Raw genomic sequence first — 11460 nt, 5'->3', positions numbered from 1 at the left:
TTGGGAGGAAAAAAAAGTCGAATCGATTTCGATTGTGGCTGGCTTCCCCTTCCTCGAACCGCTATTTTCGGACCCACCTACGGTAGAGAAGGGAGGATAATATGGTCTTTACAACTTCTAAATTTGAACATTCTACCATTTCTATTTCTGTCCTTCTTATCCGTGAAACGTGAATGTTACCTTTGACCGCAATATTTTTATCTCAATAATAATTTTTTTTATTGGGGTTTATTTATTTATTAATATATCTCTGCGCTGTATGGATAACATAGATAATAATTTATAGAAAATTTTGAGTGGAAAATTATTAATTAAATTGTGTATGAAAAATTTAAATTTAAATTCAGATTCAGACCAAAAAAACTAGACGGAAATTTAAAAATAATATTTATAAAATAAAGAGAAACCATTTAAATTGTACTTGTACTAATAATGTATGTATAAACTAATTTTATTAATTTTCTTGTAGTATAATATATAAAATCTCGCATAAATTTGTTAAATTTGTTTTCAAAAAAAATGACATTTTTATACTTCTAGCTAATATAGTGAATATATCAATTTATAAGTTTTATACTTGTTCAATGTTAATTAAATAAGCATAGGCTTTTTAAATTAACTTTTATACTTATTAATGTTAATTAATGTTAAATTTATAGTATTTCCATTTAAGATAATGATAAGATATAAAAAATTCATATCTAAATCTACTTTTTTTTTCCATATAACATATCTAAATATACTTTTTAACTGGTTAAAGATATTGATAATCGTCTTTTTCCATTAGTTTGATAATTGTCGATATTTGTATCTGAACAGTAAGAAGGAAAAAACTGTTAATAAACATCAAATTTTCTTAAAAAAAGAAATATTCGTGAAATATTTTGAGATGACTTGGGAGCAAAAGAAATAGCATTTGTGAAAAAGAAAGTGAAAGCTGACTAGACTTATCAGATCCTATTATAGGAAAAAATCACATATGTCAATATCTATATTAAGTCAGTCATCAAAACGAATTAAACTTGTACAACTGTACAAGTACGTATTTAAAAGGTTTTTTTGGGTCAAATACGAATTTGAAAGGTTAGGACTTATAAGATTATATTATTAAATTCAATGAAAAAAACAGAAAAATTAACTAGATTATTTGTTTACCAAAAAGTTAACTAGGTTATTAGTTCAACTAGTTTAGGAAAATTCTTTTTTTTTTTTGCAATTTTTTAATTTTTGAGTCATTAGTGATTATTTTTCAGATAAATGTTTTCTCTAAGCATTATAATCTTATATAAGAATAATGTGCGGGGGGATAGTGATGATAGCCATTTTATACATGCATGAATGTATCTTGGTTTTAATTAGTTATTTCTTCTACTCTAAATATAAGATCTTTTTTATAGTGTACAATTTTGTCATTCGTGTTATAGGCAGATCATGTCTATTATCATGTTTTGATGTTGAAAAACACCTCACGACTGATCATGAATACCATACTATTGCTGCCAATGATGGACGAAATCCTTATTTTGGATTCGACTACAAGTGCTTTCATTATATTCGGTTCATAATTTGTTAATCATTGTTTAGTTAGTATGTTAGCATAATAATTAGATGATATGACGGTTCCTATCAATGTATCCCTTCATTAATTGAAAGTAATCATGTTTGTGTGAAATATCTCTTCTAATAAAAATTCGAATATCAGTTCTTTATATTATGTGGACTAAACACATTTCAATTGAAATTTGGTTATTCACCATGCACAAAGATCCTTGCTAAGCATTCATGGCTGAATGGTTAAATTCATTAAGTTCAATCCTATTTGTTTTGACCTACTATTTATGTCGTTGCAGATGTGATTGGATATATTATAGCAGTTGGTCAATCAATTAGACTTCTGTTCCATCACTCGTGTAAGAGAGCCTATGGTGGGCATAGAACTAATTGATGAAGTATAAGTAACATTGCTTTTTAATTTTGTTTGTGCGCGTGTAACTTTTGCTTTGCGTCATGATGTCAGTCAGCTGTTGCAGTGTGTTAGTTTAATACTACCTCTGGTCCTAATTATAAGACCCAGTTGACTTATTTGAGGAGATTAAGGAAGTAAGTTAAGTTAGTTATTTGTAATAAATAAGTGTTGTCATTTCTAAAATATCCTTACTAATTAAGTGTATTGGCAATAACTATTATTATTAGAAGGACTATCTTGGAAAAAAATGCATAAATATAAGAGACAAAATGGATTGGGGTCTTATAATTAGGACCAAATAAAAAGTCAAATGGGGTCTTATATTAAGGACCAGAGGTAGTATATTTTTTCGATACACTGATTACAAGTAGAATTAATACTCTTATCCTTAATACTAGTTGACTAATTTGAATAAATTAAAAAATTAGTTAAATTAATTATCTATAATAAATAGTTTTTTTTTAAATATCCTTACTAATTATATATATTAGTTGAACTATCATTTGATGAAAACTTTAACATATACAACTATTATAAGAACTATTTTTTAAAAAATGTATAAAAATAAAAAAAATAGATTACAATTTTATATTTAGAATCAAATTAAATATCAAATTAGTTTTTTAGTTGACTTTTTAAACCGACAGTCAAAAATAGAGTTGACTTTTTAAGCATAAAAATCGTTTTATAAATTACAAAAGCTGAATCAAACTCTGTTTATAAAGAGTCATCCCCATGCAAGATCAAGAAAAAATTAAAACGACGACACAGGCCGTTAGGCGTATAGACAGACACGCTCATCAAGCCGTGCACATGTCAGTAAATTTCGTCGGTGGCAATAAATTTACCAATAATTTATATTGTATTATTCTTTCAAAATTGTCCCTAAAGCTATTGAAATCTACTACCCCCCCTTTTCACCTCATAACTAATTAATGTAGCTTAATTAATAAGGACGATTTTTATTAAGAAAATTATTAAACGGATGTCTTCCTATGTCTTCAAAATTTTCTCTCTTCTCACTATCTTTTTTTAATTTAAAATTACTTGATAAATTCTTTTTTAATTATTTTGTTTAACGTGGATCGGGCATACGTGCACGCAACTCAGCCTCGGACCCCACAAAAAGAAAAATGCTGTGAAAAATTCGACTTTCAAGAGGATCCTTCATCTTTCCGCCGTCGAACCGACCTTGAAATTCAAACTTCATTTACAGAAAGTGAGAATTTCAAAGTGGTTAAAGCCCAACAATCTCAAAATATGTCAGAAAGTCGAACTTATCACAGCAACGCCCGAAAAGAATTAGATGCTTGTAAGCTTACCACCAACATCAACACTGGCATCATAACCAACATCAAATCAACACATTTTTTTTCCCTGTCGTCTTTTCATTTATTTGATTTCTCTCCCTCTCATTCTACAGCGAAGGAGAAGAAACAAACTGTCTGGGTAAACTGAAAAGATCTTTCCCTTCAAATGGAGAACTCCATTCCCTACTAGAACCACCAGATGCTTCAGCAGAAGCTATTCCACCATCCTGCAATCCAGGCAGGGGAACAATGCTCCTATTTGAGTGTGCTGATCTCATTGAAGGCTGACCGCCAAACCCAGAAGCATTTGAGCTGCATATATTAGAACAACTATCCTTTGTGAATGGTGAGAGCCCTACCCATAATGCATTTGACCTTGGTGAAGATAAACCTCTATCTAAAGACCAGTCTATGTTGGCATAATCAAATTGCATTGACCCTCCAGTGCTCCAGTCTATTGGAGATGATGCCCCGGATGTGGCTGCTGATCCTAACCCCGAAAAGAGTCCGAGAGAAGCGGCAGCTGCGAGTGTTGGTGAAGCACCTGTTCTGTTCCCTAGGCTAGTGGCTTGGAGATCTATTGAGTTGCTGCTACCAGGGACAAACTGCTGCTGAGGCTGATAATGAAGTTGGTAGTGCATCTGATTTGAACCGAGATAGCTTGCATTGAGGCTTCTAGTGCTAGAAGCCTGCGGTAAAAAGCCATTGGACCTTATTCCCTCACCGTTCCGATGCCAACTTGCAGCTATACTGGAAGAACTAATGCTTGTGGCTGGAACCTGCTTTACGTTTGCAGTTTGAGGCCGTTGCATGACCATTAAGGGTTCCCTAGCTGCTCCAGGTTGAAGGTTTTTGTAATCACCTCCAGCAGCCATATATCGGGCTTCAGACTTACCAGATGGGGCCGCTGCGACCTGCAAAGGTGATGCCAATGAATAGGACACAGAAGGATTAGATGACGCACTTGGCCACCTTTTGTCGGCCAGTATAGGGGCTTGGTGGGGCTTGGCCCATTCTGACTTAGGCTGAATTCTCTTTAAAGGCTGCACGCTTTTATTACTGGATTCTGAAGACACCCCAGCCATAATTGCTGCCTTTGTGTAGTTAAAATCCTTCTCATCCTTTTTGAGTTGGTGGGGAGAAGGAATAGGCTTTGTTTGTGGCCTTGAATTCTGACTTGTAACCCCTAACTGCTTACCATTATTAACACTTGGAGTATCACCATTTTCCTCCGGCTTTGGGGGAGCAAATGGCGGGTCCAGCTTTAGTTCTCTCAAGGAATCCGCAGCTTTTTCTAGATCTCCTTCACAGGCCACAACTGCTCTTTCTACCTCCTGTTTTGAGCAACTAAACTTGGTTTCCATGTCTGCAATCCTAGCAAGTTCTTCTGATATGTCAATTTTTAAATTACTTCCACCTATGTTTTTATCCTTCTGATTGTCTGTTTCCTCACCCGCTTCAAACAGCCATGCGACTGATTCTTCCATCTTTCCTTCATTCAGAATCAATGCCATTGTTGCTCGTTCATGAGAAAATCCCATAGCCACGAGCTGTTGAGCTAGGGCCTCCAGTTTCCTTGACATAAGATAGCCACTGCAACGTTCACGTAATTCTTGGGCTCGCCTTTCCTTCTGGCGTTGATGTTTTCTCTCATTTTTCTGGCGGATTTTCTCTCGCTTATCATATCAGCTCCAGGTACTGTTTCCAATTGAGCAGGAGGATTGGAGAGCTTCTCCTTGTGGTCCTCTGACTCACCAGACCAACTATCATTATTTGAAACAGAATCATAATCAACACCAGCAATCACTGACACCCCAGGACGCTCCTCCGTCTCATCCACATTGCGAAAACGGCCATTAGAATGAATTAGGGAAGTAGATAACACTGGTGACATTTCAAGAGTATGAAATGTTCCTAATAATGGGTTGTATGCACTAGCTGGTATAGCAGCCCCTGCATTAACAGATCCTGAAGGCTTAGTAGAACCCTTCTGGGCTTCCTTACCTGCCTTCTTGTCTTTGGACTTGGAACGGGAAGCAGGAGACATGTCAGCTGAAGGCATAAAAGGTTCTGCAACAGTAAAAGAAATAATTTAGAGACTTCATCTAACTTCGAATAAGGAGAATAGCAACATACGACAAACCAAAAGATCAAACATCTTTAACAGTCAACATTTTAGTTAATATCCACACCACTGCATGCAAGCACAGATCTGCTTGCAAGAAAGCATAGTTAAAGGATAAAAATGAATGCTGCAAGAGTGGCAGCACATCTCAGATAATTCAGAACCTGCACCCCCCTCCCCCAAAAAAAAAAAAGGCGATTGTTAATTGTAAGATTATAATTATAAGTAAGCCAAGAGAGAGGAGGGTGAAATCATTGTAGGAAACTCATACCTAGCTAGAGGGTCAAGAACAATAGTGTTGATTTTTGTACAGTGTAGAAATTGTCACTAATCCTTGTCTAACGCAGCAAACCAGAACAAAGACAAACTGATAAACTAATAGCAAAGAAAGAAAAATTAAAAAGATAACTAGTCTTTCTCTCAAGGGAGAAGAATGAGAGGGAAAGGAAAAGGCAGTAGGGACTTCCTAACTATTCCAAATCCATATCTGCAGTTTCACGCATGAATAAAATAACTTAATCATAAGAATAATAGGACCCTTTGATGCCAGTGACAGGTGGCTTCATTCATGTGCAGTGACCATGGTTGATGCATAGACCCAGTCCCATAGGCTTCCTGTGACATGGCTTGGTACTTAACTACCTAGCTGTATGTGTCCAGTGCTAACGCAGAGTAAAATGAGATCAGATTATTGCAATACCCTATTCTCTCCTAGATACTACCGTATAAAACGAACTCTGGCTGTTTACTCCATTTATAGTTTTACATAACTCACCTGAAAGTATGAAAATGAGAATCTATCCAAAAAAACTGGGCAGGAACATGGTAATTGAGAAGCTTTTAAACTGACTGGCAGCCATATAGGTAGATCATATCTTTAGTCATGGTTTTGAAAGCATGGAACTGCTAGTGCATGAACTACATACTCTACGCATGAATTTCCACATAGACACGGACTTGAGAGCAGCAAGTTGTTAGCGCATGAAAACCCTAATTTAAAACAGTAAATATTTTAACTTTTAAGCACCACACCAAAAATGTTTCTAGCATCAATCAATAGCACTAAACTGCTAGTAAGTTAATACCAGTTCTCAGTTCTCTGATTCCTTCTCTTAATGTAGCCAAAAACTAGTGGCCAGAATTAACTCTGGCTTCATAACACTCACTTAAACAGAAACATATAACATCTGATTACTCCATATTCAACTTATTGCGTTACTCCCAAACCAATGAAGATGGCCTGCAGTTTAAAAAATAAGCCCTCCAATCCTTTTCTTAAGAGAAAATAATGTTAGATGCTGAAAGACATTGCTCAGTTCTACTAAGGTAAGGTGATCCAAGAAGAAAAGGAAAGAAACCAAAGTGAAACACAGGAGAAGATCATAACAGCCCTAGAAAACCACCTATATCTTAAAACCAGTAAACAGAGAAAACAGTAATTAATTATTCTAGTGAAAAGAACGCTAGCAATCGAACAAAATGCCACCAAGCAGATAAAATCCCGACATGGCAATACATAAGATCAGCGCAACATAACCCACCCACCATCTCATTCAAATGAATATGATAAGCACAGCCATATCAGAAATGAAAACAGTCCAAATTTGCAGATTATCAACCGCAAGATATCTGATAAAATTAATTAGTGCCCATTCGCATTCTTCAGCATTTCTATGCCTCCAACAGTTCAACCAAATAATCAAAACAATTTCAACTTTCTGCCAGAACTCTCATCCTACCATTCATATGAAAGAATTCATCTCAGCCCCACCGAATAACTTCTTTAACCATGTATAAAAAGTAAATTCAGAGAAATCAATGGTGGGGGAAAAAAAAAACAGAAGGATGTAGCAGTTGCAGTGTGCGTCCTATCATCAACAAAATGAGGCATAAAACTGAACTTTCTATTGAACAGAATCTAAAAGCATCTTGTAAATTGCTGCAATGTTCAATGGTAACCTTCTAATAATCTAGTAAACAAAAGAAAACAAGGTAGGGAAGAGAAGAGAGGTGAAATGGCAGAGGGAGAGATATTCTGAAACAACACAGCAGATGGACATAGATGCCCACTCGAAGTCTAAGTTAAAAGCCAAATTCATGTTCCGCCTGAAGGCCCCCAACACATTTCCGGCTATCATCTCATGCAATTCGACGACAAAATTAATAAATTCGGCAAGCAGCAACGTCATTGCATTTCCTCAATAGCATGCATAATCAACTCAAATTCCGCCTTCCCAATGTCAACCGATCGCTAATGGTTGCGCAATAGGAGAAATTGGTAACCGTAAGATTGAAAATCACAACCATCTCCCAGATGAGGAAAAAGGATGAGAACCAAAGTATCGCAAGCATTTCGCGCTCTACAGGATCCATTATACTTCGCGCTCTACAGGATCCATTATACTTCATCCTATTAAGCGAAACCAATCCAAACTGACCCAAAATTCCTAATTCCCGACCAGCAAATTCGATAATCAATAATGCAGGATTTGAATCACCAAGTTCAACGATCGAACAAAAGCGAAACAAAAAACACACAAAATTCATCCTCCGTCAATCACCAGAGCTGCTAATTTGACGAAGATCATATAACGGATCAAAATGAGGAGAAACAAAATCAGATTCAGTTAGAAGGAAGAAGAAGAACCAACCTTCGGCTTGATGGAAGTTTAGCTTTGACGAAGACGATAAAGGGATCAAGGCGTTGAATGACAAAATCGTTGAGAAGTTTAGAGGGAAGAGAGAGAGATAGGTTTTTCGAGGCTCAAACTGATTTTGGCAGAATCAGGGTTTTGAGGAACTGAAGATCTGGAAATGATAAATAAAAGTGAAATAATATTTTTTTTCCTCTTTAAAGTATTATTTTGTCCCCTATATTTTTTATATTTTTATTTTTTGGGCAACATGTTTTATATGTATATTTTTTGGGACACTTACTTTTCATTTTCTTTCCAATTTTCAGGTTACCTTTTCAACTGACGTGTATCTTACATCGTGCCTAAAGATGAGCCGTGCATGTTAGAAAAGAAATTACATTTTTTTAATACAAAAATCTGTCACCTGTACAAAAATTACTTTTTTAATTACTCATTAATTTTTTTCTCCAATATTACATTCAGCTCTTCAATTTGTTTAGTTTTGATTCCGTTTCTAAATTTTGTTTCATACTACTATGCTCCTATTTATAGCATAAAGAGAGATTTTTTTTTTGTTCTCACTTCATTAAATTTTTATCATGAATGTATTATATTGTCCTTTATTTATTATAATATAGATAGTTATTGTTTTAAAAGTGTATATATTAAATAGGAATAGAGTTGAAAAGTTGCTATATTTTAATAAGGAATTAATGCAGTTTAAGGTTTTTCTTGATTTATAAAAAATATTTTAAAAATACTTTATAAATAAGATTAGATAAGCATCTTGGATTACGTTTAGTTTTGATTTAGTCCACAATTTTATTTCATATTTCATTTTTATTCTTTTATTTTTGCCTTTGTCTTTGAACGCTTCTTAAATATTATTTCCGGTCCTTAATATAAGACCATATTTAACTTTTATTTTGGTCCTAAATATAAGACCCCAATCCACTTTATTTCTCATATTTACTTAATTTTTTCTAAGATAATCCTTCTAGTAATTATAGTTCTAATCAATACATTTAATTAGTAAGGATATTTTAAGAAAGACAACATTTATTTAAGACAAATAACTAATTCAATTTACTTTCTTAATCTTCTCAAATTAGTCAAGTGGTTCTTATAATCAGGACGAAAGGTAGTATTTTTGGAATAAATGTTACTTTCGCTTTGAAAGTTTTACGAGGAAGCAGTGGCTACTGGGAAGCCCTTTTTTTTAAATAAAAAAAAATTTAATAGCAATGTTGTCCGAAAAGTTGCAAAACGGGAGCAATGGGGATCTATTTGGACGGAGACCTAACAGACGTTCTCCGTAAAGGAACTTTTGCTGCGCAAGGTTGGAAGTTTTGCCACGTAGATGAGCCCCAGTGGATTAGCGATCCCCATCATCAATGTCAGACGAAATGCCGATTTCCCTTCAAGCTTTTTGGTGAGGATTGTATTCGTTAGGGCGAGTTTAAAGGCACCACTAAAGTCCACCAACCCACTGGCGGAGAAGAGCATAGAAGAGGAGAAATGGGAGAGTTCTATGGGTATCAAAATTATCAGCAAGTTCGTGTTGTTACTGCTCTGTTATAAGCTATGTTAGAGTGATATATAATGCTCTATTTGCAATGAACAAGGAGGGGGCTATGGATATTTTCACTATTATGACGAGGAGATAGGAGACAGGGTGATAGGGGTGATAAACGAGCTCACGGGCATGTCAAAAGGTTGCATGAGGAAAATACTGGACAGAGGAATAGATATGGCGATATTGAGGCAATAGTTGGTGAGATGAAGAAGAATAATGGCCTGAAGGTTTTTTTTTTTTTTAAATGCGAAAGTAATGTATGAAACCTTGGTTGTATTATTTGGAACTAGAAAAGTAATGTATGAACCTTTTGGTGAATCAAATGATTTTTATGTATGTATTTCATTCTATCTCTTAATCAGTTCAGCTTTCAAAGTCTCTAAGAAATATGTTCTTTGATTTAAGGAATTAAAAACTGGGTTGGTTAATGAACCGATTAAGATAGTGGATTAAGGGTTAGTGGATCAGATCGGGGTCAAACCGAAATCAGACCGGTCATAACTAAAATAATAAAAGTTTTAATTATATAGTAAATATTTTAAATAAAAAATAATATTAGACCAAAATCATAATAATTTTTTTAAAATAATAAAAATTAGTGACCAGATAAGATTTTATTTTGCTTCTAGACGGCTAGACCTATATTTTTTTGAAAGTATCCGCTGGGCATATATGGTTATACCCATGCATTTAATATTATTAATTTATTATCAACTAAGCAACTAAATTGCATTGGAGGTTGGAATTAAAATTGCATTTATTTGTTTATGTAGCTTTTCAGCTTTGTATTTTCCCCATACAGCAGCAGATTTGACATTGATGATATTAAGTTCAATCCCCCACACAAACCCTTCTTTCTTCCTTCAGCCGTTTTCTTCTTTTTCTGTTTCTCCTCTCCTCGTGTTCTTTCATCTTCTGCAAAAATCTGGCTGGTGTCTTATTTTTTTGCCCTTCTCATCATTGTTCTCCTTCTCCTCTTCATTATTGCTAGGTAATTTCTTTCATGTTTTTTACTTTCAAATTTGTTCTTCATCTGCACGCTTCTCTCTCTGTCATTTTCTTTTGCAAGCTTTCGTTTTTCTTTCTCTAGTAAGAGAGTGGTGTCACGGTTGGGAGAGAAAAGGAAGCAACCCAGGTAAACCGCCAACCCAATGGATTAGCCGGGTTCTGTTCTTTGAGTTACAACGGTCCAAAACGATTTATTTCAAGTTAGATTTTTTCCTGTTTTGAAAAGAATCGGATTGGACAAGTGGCCGGTTCGTGGGTTTCTGATCTGAACTGGCCGGTTCAGTCCGATTTTTAATACCGTGCTTTGATTCTAATCCATCTCATCCTGATTATCTCTATAATTACCATGGTTATTTTCACCACTATTGTCTTCCTCAACACACGTCCCTTCCCCCTCACTTGCCTCGACTTCTCCTTTCTTGTTGACGCCCTCTGTACACTTCACCCCACTATTGATAAGAGATGACCCATATGTTATAATCAATTCATAACCCCTTGCATAGACACTTTTTTTTCTCTTTCTTCTTCTCATTAAACTCACACAACAAACTATCCAAATAACACTAATAATCAAGACTAGATTCGAAACCATCAATGAGAACACCCTTTCCACTATTCGATGCCATTACCATCTTAAATAAGAGAGTAATTAACCAAAAAAACAACTAATTAACAAATAAGCCAACTTAATCTAAAGCAAACAAAAAGCTAATATGAACTTCACCATCTGCAAAAGAACAAAAAAAAAAAAGTTTCCAACCACGCTTTTTTACATGGTAACACTAAAAAAGATTCGATTCTTACCTACCTATTGGAGAATCTATGTGCTCATCTCATCC

General features: G+C 34.8%; 1 pseudogene; it reads right to left on the bottom strand.

Moving 5' to 3' along the window:
- Positions 1 to 3230: 3230 nt before the first annotated feature.
- LOC114758970 (uncharacterized) lies at positions 3231 to 8191 on the bottom strand (annotated as a pseudogene).
- Between the last annotated feature and the right edge of the window lie 3269 nt (positions 8192 to 11460).

This window comes from Neltuma alba, unplaced genomic scaffold (genome assembly GCF_004799145.2).
Source record: "Neltuma alba isolate B1F8T4 unplaced genomic scaffold, ASM479914v2 tig00010779_pilon, whole genome shotgun sequence".
Classification (NCBI taxonomy): domain Eukaryota; kingdom Viridiplantae; phylum Streptophyta; class Magnoliopsida; order Fabales; family Fabaceae; genus Neltuma; species Neltuma alba.
The sequence above is the reverse complement of the archived record's forward strand: the minus strand, read 5'-3'. Positions and strand labels throughout refer to the sequence as shown.